This window comes from Pelobates fuscus, chromosome 1 (genome assembly GCF_036172605.1).
Source record: "Pelobates fuscus isolate aPelFus1 chromosome 1, aPelFus1.pri, whole genome shotgun sequence".
NCBI classification, from domain to species: Eukaryota; Metazoa; Chordata; class Amphibia; order Anura; family Pelobatidae; genus Pelobates; species Pelobates fuscus.
This window is the reverse complement of record NC_086317.1, coordinates 261,217,120-261,233,464: the sequence shown is the minus strand read 5'-3', so window position 1 is coordinate 261,233,464 and position 16,345 is coordinate 261,217,120. Positions and strand designations below refer to the sequence as shown.

General features: G+C 45.4%; 1 long non-coding RNA gene across 1 annotated transcript in view; it reads right to left on the bottom strand.

The window, feature by feature from the left end:
* LOC134593414 (uncharacterized) overlaps positions 1–12,686 on the bottom strand; it is a 29,552-nt gene extending 16,866 nt beyond the window's left edge. The window contains exon 1 of the long non-coding RNA XR_010089904.1: positions 12,585–12,686. This is a non-coding gene — a long non-coding RNA (uncharacterized LOC134593414). The remainder of the gene's footprint in view (positions 1–12,584) is intronic.
* Positions 12,687–16,345: the final 3,659 nt, after the last annotated feature.

The window sequence follows — 16,345 nt, the reverse complement described above, 5'->3', positions numbered from 1 at the left end:
ATATAAGCGCATAGGCAGACAGCGAGGGCGGACGCCCCTAAGTTAACCGAGCAGGGAAACACCCAAGACGCATCCAAAGCCACCTAGAACCGCAAAGACCACGACCGACTTGCCCATATACTAGAACAAAAGCATAGACCCACACGCCCACGCGCAAGAAACTGCATGGCAAGCAGCCCACACGCTGCAACCTACTTAGATTGAGAACAATGCAACTGCTAAGATGGGCAGACAGCTGCATTCCAGCTTAAAGATGCATAGAGCTACATAGCCAGAAGGCCAACCTGACCCCGGTAAAACGGGCTGATTACCCCCCCCAAAAAAAAAAAAAAAAAAAAAATATATATCAGCGTGAGAATAGCCACACAACGCCCATGCAACGTAACGCACTATGTCACTGCCTGTCCCCTGCGGACACAGTACTAGTTCAGACGAAAGTTCGAGTGAAAAGTTCCAATTTACTATATACCTGTATTCGATTGTTTAGACAGAAAATACTTAAAATGTATCAATCTAATATTTACAGTTTGACTTTGTTATCTTGTATCGTTGCTGGGGAAGCGTAAATGTACAACATGAAAAGATAAATAGAAGATAAAGTTTGTCAAAGAAACAATAGATGAACGAAGAATGTTAAAAACAAACAATGAGAATAGGAGTGGGAAAAATGGAAGCAAACGGAAGGTGGGCTGTATTTCACAGTTGTTTTATAGATAGAACTGTGTTATAAATGCGATTTTTATATGGTTCTTGAATGTACCCTGATACATGTCACTAACACAATGCTACCATAATCTTCTTTCTGTAACTTCCTGTTTTTGAAAATGCAAAATAAAGATTGTCAAAAAAAAAAAAAAACATTGGTAAAATATTAAAAATAGTAAATACTCACAAAGGTGGAGCAGGCAAACTGCTCTACGGATAATGCACCGGTGGTATAATACCCACCTGGGATTTCTTTAGAGTAGACAGGATATGAGGTAGCCAGGAGGTAAGTATATTTTAAAAAGTAAAATTATTTGGGGGCGGGGCGAGACCGCCATGCTGACTAGTCGCATGGAAGACAATCTTCCAGACTTTTTTGATTTACAAATTCAGATTAATTCCTCACTTGACACCATAAAGCGACAGTACCTTGTACTAGACTGTCTTGGTCCCAAAGTTCGGTTAAAAACTTGTTGCTCAGTCCCTTGTGGGGAAATTTACAACCTCCATGACATGAGGCCTACACAGGTGGTGAGTGGGGTGGACGGCCGCTGCCCTGCTAGCCTGCCTGTTTTAAGCAAGCTGAACCCTTCGTGCTGAGTGGCGCTGGCCCTGTAACCCCCCTTTGGACCGGAGGGGGTCAACCTGGTCTACCCTCTGGAGGCTCCCTTATACTGCTGAGGGCGTGTGGCATACCTGCTGAACACACAACTGTTTCCAGCGCTCACAAGATGGCGGGTGCTGCCATCCTGAATTGCCATTTCAAGTCCTTTTGGGCACAGCTGGGGAAGAGCCCGAGACCCCCCCCCCCCCCACAATGGAGGGTGGGATCAACGCAGAGCGTCCCAGACATGTGTACATACATCCAGAGTACGACATTTATCTAGCACAGACCAAACTGGAGCACAGACACCAACCAAGATATACCGTGGGGCCAGAGATACAGCTGATGGGACTGCCTTCGGAACCAAGCTGGGCTATGCAACTCCCGCTGACCACAAGGCACTTACCCGTCTGCCGCACAATGCTTCTACACCTTGCTTGAGTGGGACTTCCGCAGAGGGTCTACGCATGGCCATGGCAGGGCATGGACTGATTTTATAATGAAGTCCAAGTACACCTACTGTTGGCATAACACCCTGAAGCTCCCTGTACAGATGTTGGTTAATCAAAAATCCCTTGTTCCTATCGTCCTCGGGCTTAAGTTCTTGTCCTGACAGGGGGGCCACACTGGGGTTTAGGCAAGCTATCTTTTACACACTACTCTTGTCTTGTAGTTACTGTCTTGATTTGTTCCACAACTCTGCTTTATTCCTTACTTTAAAAATTGTGCAGTTATTCACAATATCATTACTTCATTAATTTACAATGTCATGCTGCAATGTCATGTTGAAAACTGTTTTGTTTTCACAATGCACAACAAAAATAAAGAATAATAACATTTAAAAAAGCAAAATTATTTAAAACAAAAGGTAATTGGCACAGAACACCAGTATAGTCAACAAAAGAAAACCCACCAATTCAATTCTAAGTTGACTTAGCCGTTTAGAAAAATTAGTTAATCATAGGTTGTGGATTTCCATAGATAATTGTATAATGGGTCTGGAAAGATGGCCTGAACGGAAGCTGATAGGAGACCTATGGCTCTCGCCAAGTCGAGTAGATAGATGTGTGGAGAAGAAAGAACTTTGTGAATGTCCTTTTTGATAGTTTTTATTTTTGAGGACGGAAGCTGAAGGATAGACAGAACAGAGTCTATCTGAAAACTTAAGAACCGGACGATTTGTGAAGAAATGAGTGATGACTTCTCAAAGTTGATCAAAAACCAGAAATTCTGAAGAAGTGCAGTGGTCATTTCCATGTGTTGTTGAAGGGTTTCTGTGTCCTGAGTTAACAACAGGATGTCATTGGGGTATATGATGGACCTGACACCTTGAGAATGAATGAGAGCTATAACTGGCCTTATCAGCTTGGTGAAATGTCAAGGGACCGAGGAGAGACCAAAGGAGGCAAGTGAATTTAAAGAGATTGTGTCAAAGGAATTGTGGGTAACACCAATGAGGCATCTCTGCGGTTGAATTGAGATAACCAATATCTTGCAGAAAAGGTGGATGCCCTCCATTTTGAAATGTCTTTATACAATGAATACGTTTAGGTCTTTTAAATTGATGACAGGGCGACATTCTCTGGATCGTTTCTTGACTAGCAAGACATTGCTGAAAGGTGGATGGCTTAATAGCTCCTTTGTTTCTGAGTTTGCAGAGTGTTTATTGAAGTGTCACATTGTCTGCTTGAGACATTCGTAGAGGTACAGGATGGCTCTCCAGTAGTGGGTCGGACATAAAGTCTATCTTAATCCCATTATTGTTTAAAGAATCCAAGTATCTAATGTCAGTTGGGGGCGGGGCCGGCCCGCCATGCTGACCGGTCGCATGCAGGAGAGGCTCCGGAGCAATCTGGCCTCTCAGGCTACTAACACAGCCCTGACACTCGCAAAGAGCCCAGGAGACCTGCCCACAGCTGTGGACGGGGTGGCGGACCCCATGATCGGGAGCTTCAGGACCCCAGAAGGGGGTAAGAGGCTTTGGGGGTCGCGGCCTACTCGGGTGGGATGCGGGGTAGACGGCCGCTGCCCTGTCTCCCTTCCCGGACACTGCAAGCCGACATCATGAGACGCCTGCCGGCCCCGTTTCCCCCCCCCCTTGGACCGGGAGGGTCATCCCGGTCCCCACTACAAGGGGCCCGAGAGGTGTGGTGGATGGACAACGGAGCGCACCAGAGGCCTACCCCTTAAGATGGCGGCCGCGCTGAGTCCGGCTCCACCAGCTCCTGCGCGACGGGGCTCCAGAGAAGAGCAATCAAGCCGGTCACCGAAACGAGCAAACGGTGAGCGGCTGACCGACCCCTGCGGAGAAGACATCAGCGCGATGGGAGCGGCAGATCTAGGCAGAAAACAAGCCGGCCGAGCAAAGCAAGGCCTGTCGACTAACAGCCCTGCAACCACACAGAGGCACCCCTGAAATGGCGGCAGAGGGCTCACATCAACTTCCCACCTCGGAGTCTGCTGTACCAACTCTAAGTCCCCAGAGACTCCCTTAGCATTCTGATCTTGCAACACTACCCACTTCCCACGAGGACTTACGCCACTTCACAGCTCCTCTTAACCCAGGCTGCTGTCACCGCTGAACATATCTTCTATGCTGCTGCGGACTGCTTGAATTAACTATTAGTTTTCTTTTTATGCCTGATGCTGACAACCTAGTACGCTCCACTCTGCCTGGTGGTACCTTACCTACACACTTACCTTAGCTAAGCTTGCTACCCTATCACTCCACAAAATGTCAGTGAGTAAATCTGCAGTTACACCTCGTATACCACAACGCTAACCTGACACATAAGATTAACTCTAGACTACACTACTCTACTGATGGTTTGTACAAACAGTTAAACATACATCCCAATACTCGCTTAAGTAATCCTATGGAGATCCTCAACCACTACATAAACAAAATGTGCAAGTTAGATCTCACCTGATATCTACATTATACAAAAAAAAATGTGCTACATACTTAAATGCCTTCTAAATGTTACGCTATGTCTAATCATCACTTGTTTGTCACTGCTGTTGGGGCATTGACAGAATGTCTGTGAATCATTTGCACGCAAAAATAAAGAATTAAAAAAAAAAAAAAAGTATCTAATGTCAGTTGAGATCACGAAGGGAAAAAAATTAGTCAATTACCTCAAGCAGTGTGACTGCAGAGTGAAGCAAATCCATGTCCTCTGATGGGGCCTCTGCCAGGGAAAAGTAGTCTGTGATAAAATCATCTGTGACCCGAGTTCCATGGCTCAGAGGGACCAGGCTTGTAGCCAAGTGAAGGCTTGTCTGCTGTTGGATGGCCTCTATGGCGACCAGCTCTACCATAAAAACGTTGGGAACGGAACACCCTGCGTAGGGATGATTGGGCCTTGGTAAAGTTAATAAATACAGACACATGTGTTTATATAAATTTTCTCCACATAAAAGCCCATTAGCTTCTGGGCCAAGCTCCCTAGAACTTAAGTCTGCCAGCTTAGCACCAATCTCGTAAAGAATGGCTTTACGGTATTCAGTTGAAATTGACAAATTGGCATTGCCAAGAGGCAAAGGGCTCTCTGTGCTCATTCGCGAACCATGTGCAGGTCAAATTAACTGTCTGCCAAAGCGTCTCTGCCAGGATAAATATTTGGATAAGAGGACAAGCGATATCAAGCAATTTACAGGTGATAATCGAAAAATTTGAATATCGTGCAAAAGTTCATTTATTTCAATAATGCAACGTAAAAGGGGAAACTGCAACGTAAAAGGGGAAACTAATATATGAGAATACATGCAAAGCAAGATAGTTCAAGCCGTGATTTGTGAAGTGTGATGATTATGGCTTACAGCTCATGAAAACCCTAAATCCACAATCTCAGTAAATTAGAATATTACATGCAATCAATAAAACAAGGAGTGTGCTGTACATAGAACAATATCGGACCTCTGAAAAGTATAAGCATGCATATGGAGTCAGTACTGGGTTTGCAGCTCCTTTTGCAGCAATTACTGCCTCAATGCGGCGTGGCATGGAAGCTATCAGCCTGTGGCACTGCTGAGGTGTTGGAAGCAGTGCTAAGGTGTTGGAAGACCAGGATGCTTCAATAGCGGCCTTCAGCTCTTCTGCATTGTTCGGTGTCATGTCTCTCATCTTTCTCTTGACAATGCCCCATAGATTCTCTATGGTGTTCAGGTCAGGCGAGTTTGCTGGCCAATCAAGCACAGTAATCCACGGTCATTGAACCAGGCTTTTGTGCGTTTGGCAGTGTGGGCAGGTGCCAAGACCTGCTGGAAAATTAAGTCCGCATCCCCATAAAGCTTGCCTGCGGAAGGAAGCATGAAGTGCTCCAAAATCTCCTGGTAGACGGCTGCATTGTACCTGGACTTAATGAAGCACAGTGGACCAACACCAGCAGATGAGATGGTTCCCCAAATCAACACAGACTGTGGAAACTTCACACTAGACTTCAAGCATCTTGCAGTGTGTGCCTTTCCATTGTTCCTCCAGACTCTGGGTCCTTGGTTTCCAAATGAGATGCAAAAGTTGCTCTCATCAGAAAAGAGGACCTTTTTCTTTAGCCCAGGTAAGACGCTTCTGGCGTTGCTTGTTGTTCAGGAGTGGCTTGACAAGAGGAATATGACATCTAAAGCCCATGTCCAGGATCTGTCTGTGTGTGATGGCTCTTGATGCACTGACTCCAGCCTCAGTCCACTCCTTGTGAAATTCCCCAACACTTTTGAATGGCCTTTTCCTGACAATCCTCTCCAGGCTGCGGTCTTCCCTGCTGCTTGTGCATCTTTTTCTTCCACACTTTCCCCTTCCACATAACTTTCTATTAATGTGCTTTGATACAGCACTTTGGGAACATCCAACTTCCTTCGCAATTACCTTTTGAGGCTTTCCCTCCTTATGGAGGGTGTCAATTATGGTTTTCTGCACAACTGTCAGGTCAGCAGTCTTCCCCATGATTGTGATTCCTACTGAACCAGACTGAGAGACCATTTAAAGGCTCAGAAACCCTTTGCAGATGTTATGGCTTACTTAGCTGATTAGAGTGGGACACTGTGAGCCTAGAATATCGCACCTTTTCACAATATTCTAATTTACTGAGATTGTGGATTTGGGGTTTTCATGAGCTGTAAGCCATAATCAACGCACTAATGACAAATCATGGCTTGAACTATCTTGCTTTGCATGTAATGTGTCTATCTCATATATTAGTTTCCCCTTTTACGTTGCATTATTGAAATAAATGAACTTTTGCACGATATTCTAATTTTTCCAGTATCACCTGTATCTTGGATGGCTTTTTAGGAAACGAGGATCTTTACCACTTTTGCTTAAAAATGTGACCAAACTGCGGTCAAAATCAGGTGTGATTGCAACCTTATCTAAAATAGTGGGTCAGGGACACCCTTATTTCTAATCTCTTTTTCAAAAGGTTTGTGTAGCCTTAAGCTGCATAATTGTGCAATGTACTCTGATGGTGCCCACTCAGCACAGCTAGGGTGCCTGAATAGTCTAGGGTCAAACAAGGGTTGTGTCAGGATCGGGACAGGGATCCAACACGCAGAGTACAAACAGTAGCCAGATACGTATACCGGACCTTAGAATGGCCGGACTAACGTAAGTAGTACAGTAGAGAATGGTCAAAGACAAGCCGAGGTCGAGGGTAACAGAAGACAGGTAAGCGAGAGACAAGCCGAATCAAGGGTAACAGAGATAAGCAGAGTAGAGCAAACAAGCCGGGTCAAAACCAAAAGGGATAACTAGAATACACGAGCACTGAGTGACTAGAACAAGCTAGAACCACGACAGGGCAATGAGCTAATGAAAGAAGCACTGTTAAATGCCCTGTTCAGATAAGTAAACACGCCTCCGAGGCGTCCTGATTGGTCCTGAAGCAATTGAGTGACAGGTTGTTCCGGGTTGGCGTCCTAACGTCGACTTCCGGACGTCATGCTATAAAAGGGAGTCACTCCCTCGCGGCCGGCTTTGCATGACCGGATAGACCGCGAGGAAGGGGGAAATCAGACCGTCCGGATGGATGAACGGCTAAGTCTCTACCTCTTTCGGAGGTAGAGACCTCAGGTACCCTGACAGTACCCCCCCTCTCAGATACGCCCACCGGGCGGAAGGCACCAGGACGAGAAGGGAAGCGAGAGTGAAATGCCCTGCGGAGACGGGGAGCATGAACCTCCTCCTGAGGTACCCAACTTCTCTCCTCAGGACCATATCCTTTCCAATCGACCAGATATTGTACTCTCCCCCGGGAGATTCGAGAATCGACGATGGAATTGACTTCATACTCCTCCTGACCCTCCACCTGAACAGAGCGAGGAGGGGCGATCGTGGAGGAGAATCTGTTACATACTAGTGGTTTTAGCAAGGAAACATGAAATGAGTTAGGAATGCGTAAGGCATTAGGCAAAGCTAGACGATACGCAACTGGGTTAATTTGAGTCAGTACCCTGTAAGGTCCAATATACCGAGGAGCGAACTTCATGGAAGGCACTTTTAACCGAATGTTTCTAGTACTTAACCATACTCTATCGCCTGGAACAAACACCGGTGCTGCCCTTCTACGTTTGTCAGCGTGTTTTTTAACCAGCATAGAATTGTGCAGAAGAATTTGTCGAGTCTGGTCCCATAACTTCCTTAAATTGGCAACATGGACATCCACCGACGGTACCCCTTGGGAAGAGGGCTCCGAAGGAAGAATGGAAGGATGAAAGCCATAATTCATGAAGAAGGGGCTAGAATGCGTAGAATCACAGACGAGATTGTTGTGTGCAAACTCCGCCCAAGGAATCAAACCGACCCAATCGTCCTGGTGTTCAGAAACGAAACAACGTAAATATTGTTCAACCTTTTGGTTGGTGCGTTCAGCAGCTCCATTGGACTGAGGATGGTAGGCAGAAGAGAAATTCAATTTGATGCCTAGTTGAGAGCAGAAGGATTTCCAAAAACGGGAAACAAATTGGGAACCTCTGTCAGATACAATTTGGGAAGGTATCCCATGTAAACGGAAAATCTCCCTAGCGAATATCTCCGCTAATTCGGGCGAAGATGGGAGTTTAGGTAAGGGAATGAAGTGAGCCATCTTAGTAAATCTGTCCACCACAGTGAGGATAACAGTCTGCTTTTTAGAGATAGGCAAATCAACAATGAAGTCCATAGCCAAACAGGACCATGGCTTTTCAGGAACCTCTAAAGGGTGCAGAAATCCGCATGGAAGCGAATGGGGTTGCTTGGTCTTGGTACAAACCTCACATGCCCCGATGAATTCTTTAATATCTTTACGTAACTCAGGCCACCAGAAATCTTTAGAGATCAGAGCATACGTCTTGCGAATGCCAGGATGTCCAGCCACCTTGCTGTTGTGGAAACAGCGTAACACTTCTAGTTGGAGAGTGGCAGGAACGAAGTGTCGATCCCCAGGAGTCTGTTTGGGCGCAAGATGCTGAAATTTCATGATCTCGGCAAGCAACGGAGAGTGAATCCTGAGATTCGTGTTAGCGATGATATTACCCTTAGGAACCATGGAGGAAAGGACTGGCTCAGTTATAGTGAACGGTTCATATTGACGAGACAAAGCATCGGCTTTAGAGTTCTTAGAACCAGGTCTATAAGTAAGTACATAATTAAAGTGAGTGAGGAACAAGGACCAACGAGCCTGTCTGGCGGATAAGCGCTTAGCCTCCCCAATATAAGACAAGTTCTTATGATCCGTTAAAATAGTAACAGGGTGTAATGTCCCTTCTAGTAAATGTCTCCACTCCTTTAAAGCCTTAATGACCGCTAACAGTTCCCTGTCGCCGATGTCATATCTGCTTTCAGGCCCAGATAATTTCTTAGAGAAGAACCCACAAGGGTGTAACGGTTTGTCCACCCCTAACCTTTGAGACAGAACAGCCCCAACTCCCGTCTCAGAAGCATCGACCTCGAGTAAGAACGGCAGAGTCGTATCAGGGTGGACTAGAATGGGGGCAGAAGCAAAAAGTTCTTTGAGAGTCTTGAAAGCAACAAGAGCCTCCGTAGACCAGGTCCTAGTATCAGCCCCTTGTTTGGTCATATTGGTAATAGGCGCAATGATAGAAGAGTATCCCTTAATGAAGCGCCTATAGTAGTTGGAAAAACTTTGAATAGCCTTGAGTCCTTTGGGCAAAGGCCAATCTAAAATAGATTGGAGTTTGTCAGGATCCATTTTAAAACCTTCCCCAGAAATCACGTAACCAAGAAAGTCTATCTGAGACTGGTCAAAGCTGCATTTCTCCAATTTACAGTATAGGCCATGTTGCAGAAGTTTGTGTAATACCTTTCTGACTTGTCTATGGTGAGTCTCAATCTCCCTAGAGTGTATCAGTATGTCGTCCAGGTAGACAATAACACAATCATGTTGAAACTCCCTAAGTACCTCATTAATCAAATCTTGAAATACTGCAGGAGCATTGCAAAGTCCAAACGGCATAACTGTGTATTCATAGTGGCCATACCGGGTATTGAACGCCGTCATCCACTCGTGTCCATGCTGGATTCTCACCAAATTATATGCCCCTCTGAGATCTAACTTGGTGAAGATTTTGGAGCCCTTAAGACGATCAAACAACTCGGTAATCAATGGGATAGGATAAGCATTTCTGATAGTTATTTTATTCAAGCCTCGGTAATCAATACAAGGTCTCAGCGTGCCATCCTTTTTCTTAACGAAAAAGAACCCAGCCCCGGCAGGAGAAGAAGACCTCCTAATGAATCCTTTCTCTAAATTCTCACGAATATATTCCTCTAGAACAGAGTTCTCCTGAACAGATAAAGGATATACATTACCCCTCGGGGGCATAGTCCCAGGTAGAAGCTTAATTTTACAATCAAATGACCTGTGTGGAGGTAAAGAATCGGCATTCTTCTTGTCGAATACTGCCTTTAAGTCTTGGTACAGGAACGGTATCTGTTTTTCTGTGGACTGAGTAGGACTACCAGGTGTGTTATTATTAGCCAATGGAGAAACCTTGCGTAAACACCTCTCCTGGCAGCTCTGACCCCACGAGAGTATCTCCCCTAATTCCCAATCGATAATAGGGTTATGTCTCTTCAACCATGGATACCCCAGAACTATGGGAACAGAAGGGGACGAAATGAGCATAAGAGATAAATTCTCCACATGTAGGATACCAACATTTAAGTTAATGGGTATGGTCTCACGAAAGATAACAGGGTCCAGTAGTGGTCTACCATCTATGGCCTCAACGGCCAAGGGTGTCTCCCTTAACTGGGATGGGAAATTGTGTTTAGTGGCAAAGGCTTGGTCGATAAAATTCTCAGCAGCTCCGGAATCTATCAACGCCATAGCCTTTACTACTTCCTTCTCCCAAGTTAAGGAAACTGGTAGCAGAAGCCTGTGATCTTTATAATTAGGAGTAGAGGACAAAATAGAAACACCCAAGGCCTGTCCTCTAGAGAAACTTAGGTGCGAGCGTTTCCCGGGCGGTTAGAACAGTTCGAGAGTAAATGACCTCTGGCTCCACAATACATACATAACCCCTCCCTTCTCCTGTGCTGTCTCTCCTCCTCAGAGAGGCGGGTATAGCCTATCTGCATAGGTTCAGGAAGCAGAGAGACCGTGGAGTCAGGGCTTGGAAATGCGGGGGTTAACCTAAAGGAAGGTCTCCGGTTCCTCTCTCGAGTGTTCTGTCTCTCTCTTAAACGTTCATCTATACGAGAAATGAATGAAATTAAATCCTCTAAATTTTCAGGAAGTTCTCTAGTAGCAACCTCGTCAAGGATTACATCTGATAGCCCATTCAAAAATACATCCATATACGCCTGCTCATTCCACTTGACTTCTGACGCCAGAGACCTGAACTCTAGTGCATAATCCACAAGTGTTCGGTTCTCCTGTCTCAGGCGCAACAGTGATCTGACTGCATTAACCTTTCTACCTGGAGGGTCAAACGTTCTTCTAAAAGCAGCTACAAATGCGTTATAGTTATATACTAACGGGTTATCGTTCTCCCATAGTGGGTTGGCCCATCTCAGAGCCCTCTCAATGAGTAAGGTGATAATAAATCCTACCTTTGCCCTATCTGTAGGATAGGAGCGAGGTTGCAATTCAAAGTGGATACTAATTTGGTTTAAAAAACCACGACATTTCTCAGGAGCCCCACCATAACGTACTGGTGGGGTAATGCGAGAAGAAGCACCTACTGTGGCTACCTCTAGGCCTGAACTTACAGGAGAGATAGGAGTAGTACGTATCTCCTCTGGTGGGTTATTGGCACGAGATAATAACACCTGTAGCGCTAGCGCCATCTGATCCATTCTGTGATCCATGGCTTCAAACCTAGGATCAGGAGAAGCAAGCTGACTGTTTGTACTTGCAGGATCCATTGGCCCTGTCGTAATGTCAGGATCGGGACAGGGATCCAACACGCAGAGTACAAACAGTAGCCAGATACGTATACCGGACCTTAGAATGGCCGGACTAACGTAAGTAGTACAGTAGAGAATGGTCAAAGACAAGCCGAGGTCGAGGGTAACAGAAGACAGGTAAGCGAGAGACAAGCCGAATCAAGGGTAACAGAGATAAGCAGAGTAGAGCAAACAAGCCGGGTCAAAACCAAAAGGGATAACTAGAATACACGAGCACTGAGTGACTAGAACAAGCTAGAACCACGACAGGGCAATGAGCTAATGAAAGAAGCACTGTTAAATGCCCTGTTCAGATAAGTAAACACGCCTCCGAGGCGTCCTGATTGGTCCTCATTTACAGAGGCTCCTTCATGGTCAGAAAGATTTTGAGACTCCTCCGAGTAACAAAGAAGAGCTTGCTGCAGAACATGTTGGCAATTTACAAATGCCCATAATAAATAAGAGCTTTTTAAAATTAGAAAAACATTGTAAGAGAGCGCAACAACAATAGCATAAATTAAAAATAAACAATTTTAAAATAAACTAATTAGGTTAATAAGCAGCTATACACAATAAAATCTTCCCCCAAGTTTTCCCAACATAAATAACTACAATACTAGTGTCAGCGCTTAGTGGATCTTCCACTTATTCTATTTTACTGGGGTACCAAAAATATACATTTGACAGTTTCAAGAGTCCACTTAAACGGTGTTTAGAAAAGGATTTCACCACCCAGGAGGCAAATATCAGGGTTTTATATTCACAGTTTAAATGACCAGTGAAGCAAAGTTATTCCTGTATCGATAGAATGGATACACTGTAGCCACCTTAAAGATTTCAGAAAAGCAAGAGCATAGTGTAACATTGTTTTTTATTCAAAACCCCACTTACTTCCATTTAGGAACTCTTCCACGAAATACATGTGGACCACCAACAAGGCACAATGTACAGTACAAGGTGAGATTATTACTTGTCTGTATCGTGCTGCAAGCCGCTCTGTATACCCAAACCAAACTGAGTCACGTGCACCTCAGAAGAACGCTGGAATCTCCTGCTGCTGAAATAGCTTGGTGTGCTTGGAGCCTATTACTAGAATACTTCTCAGCACTCATCAAATGTGTTTCACCCGCGTATGCCGGGCTTTATCAAGATAAGTGCCAAGGTGGATTTTAAACATATTTATAACCCGGTCTAAGACAAGGGTTACTGCTGTTCTTAAAAGCTCAAATAAATAAGAGCTAAAGTAGCTAAAATTGCTGAAAAACTTGTCTTAGAAATCCATGATAAAAAGGTAGAAAATACATTGCTTCACAGTTTGCTGTGTATGGGGATGCATTGCCGCAGAATGGTCAGATTTCCCATGGTGACCCCTGTCCACTGCCGAAAGCACCTTCAGTGGGGACGTGAGTATCGGAACTGGACCATTTAGCAATAGAAGATAAATGACATTTTCTTTTAGATCAGGTAGATGTGTTATGTACCTGTAGGATGTATTATGGGAAGAAGGCAGGCTCACAGAGGCAATTAATCCTAGGGTTTTGTCAGTTGCTCTGGGATGTTCTGCTGGGAAACTTTGGGTCCTGGGATTCATGTTGATGTTACTTTGACATGTACCACCTACCTAGAGATTGTTGCACACCACATACACCCCTTTATGACAATAGTGTTTCTTGTTTGCAGGAGCCTCTTTAAGCAGGATAATGCACCCTGCCATACTCCAACATTGTTCAGTAAAGGTTTGAGGAACATGACGAAGAGTTCAAGGTGTTGTCTTGGCCTCTAAATTCCCCAGATCTCAATCCGACACAAACCCTGGAACACAAGCCCGATCGATTGAGACCCCACCTTTAGGCTTGGACAACTAAAAGAATCTGATAATGTCTTGGCGACATATACCACAGGACACATTCAAAAGTCTCCTAAGGGACCCCAAAAATTCTATTGGCGACCCTGTGTACTAAGGAACAAGTAATGTACTTATACATACATGTACTACACATAGCGATATTCATTAACCCAGGAAGTGTTGAGAATTGCAAAATTTAGGCCAAAATAACTTGGCTGGAAAGATAGCTGAAATGAGTTGGAGAATATTTTCACTTTGCTGTTTGGCTAAATTTGCAATTCCCTGGATAATTCCTGACATTTCCTGGTTCAGTGAATAACCCTGACAGTGTCTTATAAAATCACACAGGATAATGAGTTACTGGCAGAACATGTTCTGTTAGCACAACTCTTAGAAACAGAAACACGTTCAAGCTGGAATGTGAAAAACTGAGATAATGGAGTATATAGTTAGAATACTCAGTCCGTATCCCGAATTACTAAGAAAGCCCCTCGATACCATAGAATACATTACTGTGACTATAATGCAACGTTGGGATTTTACCTTTAATATTATATTTTATTAGGTCACACATGCTGTGGTATTTTACTTTCAAGACATTTAGACATGTAATGTGTTGTAACATGGGCCTTGTAAAATGGGAGGATTTGGGTATAGAGGGAATCAGAGACATGGGGTATAGATATGACAGCATCATGGAGGAATATAAGTAATGGAAGATAAAAACATATAGAGGATGGCAGAATCAGGCAAAGAGGGGATGGCAGGATTGGGGCATAGAGGAAAGGGGAGGGTTGGGGTATACAGGGGATAGTGGGATTTGGGTAGAGAGGGAGAAGGAGGATTTGGGTATAGAGGGAATCAGAGACATGGGGGTATAGATATGACAGCTAGGCATGTGCATGGGGAAAATTTTCGGTTCGGCATTCCGAAATTCGGGATATTCGCATTTCGGGACATTTGGCAATTCGGCACTTCAAGACTTCGGAACTTCGGCAACTTCGGAACTTCGGCAACTTCGGAACTTCGGCACTTCTGTACTTCGGAACTTCGGCACTTCAGTACTTCGGAACTTCGGCACTTCGGAAAATCGGCAACTTCGGCACTTCAGCACTTCGGAACTTCGGCACTTCGGAAATTCGGCAACTTCAGCACTTTGACACTTCAGAATTTCGGCATTTCGGAATTTCGGGACTTCGGCACCTTGGGACTTCTCTTGCAGCCGCTTGGTAGATAATTCCCTAATTCCCACGGTATTAGGGAGTTATCTACCAAAAGGCTGAAAGACCTAAATTGGTCTTTCAGCCAAATTTACTAATACTAAGTAAAAAATACTTAGTATTAGTAAATTTTGCCCCTACTCGCTATACCGCAAGTAGGGGCATGTCTAGTAAACAGTGAGCAGCCGGTGACTACTTACTGTAAAAAAAAAAAATAGGGGCCCCCCTGAGCGGCGGGTGGGGGCCTTAAAGTAAAATGATGGGGGGGGGACCTATTGTCCCCCCCCTGGCCCCCACCCCTGAGCGGCAGGTGGGGGCCCTAAATACTAATAAGTGGGGGGGACCTAAAGTCCTCCCCCCTGGCCTCCACCCCTGAGTGGTGGGTGGGGGCCCTAAACAAGAATAAGGGGGGGACCTTATGTCCTCCCCCTGGCCCCCACCCCTCAGTGGCAGGTGGGGGCCCCAAATACGAATAAGGGGGGGGACCTAAGGTCCTCCCCCCTGGCCCTCACCCCTGAGGGGCGGGTGGGGGCCCTAAATACTAATAAGGGGGGGACCTAATGTCCTCCCCCTGGCCCCCACCCCTGAGCGGCGGGTGGGGGCCCTAAATTGTAATAAGGGGGGACCTAGTGTCCTCCCCCCTGGCCCCCAGCCCTCAGCGGTGGGTGGGGACCCTAAATACTAATAAGGGGGGGACCTAATGTCCTCCCCCCTGGCCCCCACCCCTGAGCAGCGGGTGGGGGCCCTAAATTGTAATAAGGGTGGGGGACCTAGTGTCCTCCCCCCTGGCCCCCACCCCTCAGCGGCGGGTGGGGGCCCTAAATACTAATAAGGAGGGGGGGACCTAAGGTCCTCCCCCCTGGCCCCCACCTCTGAGCGGCAGATGGGGCCCTAAAAAAATGTGTCCCCCCCCAGGTGACTAGGGGTCCCCAAACCACTAGTCACCCCCTCCCCCCCAATAAAAATTATCCCCCTAACTACCCCCCTCACCCTAAAAACTAATGAGGCGGGAACCTTTAACTAAGTACCTGTAAAAAAAAAAAAAACATTACCATTCAATGTTTTCTTTCTTTTAAAATCTTCTTTTTTCAGCCCCAAAAAAGGCCAAATAAAAAAACATAATAACCGACGCAATTATAAAAAAAAAAAAAGAACCGAGTGCAAAAAAAAAAATCCTTCTTCACCCATGGAGGGCTCCGCGCAGACTGAGCTCTGCAGGGCGGGGGAAGGCTTATAAAGCCTTGCCCCGCCCTGCAATTAGGCTCAGAGCACTCTGATTGGGTTTAAGCCATCCAATCAGAGTGCTCTGACAGGTAAATGAAGAGACTGACAGGTAAGTCTCTACATTTACCTGTCACAGCACTCTGATTGGTTGGTTTGAAATCCACCAATCAGAGTGCTCTGTGTCATTTTACACAGCCTGGGAAAGTTCTTTGGAATTTTCCCACGCTGTGTAATTTGACTCATAACTCTCTGATTGGTGGATTAACCCCTTAAGGACACAGCTTCAGAAGCTGGACATACCCTTAAGGACTCAAGCAATTTTTGCATTTTTTGCTGTTTGTGTTCAAATGAAATTTGCATCT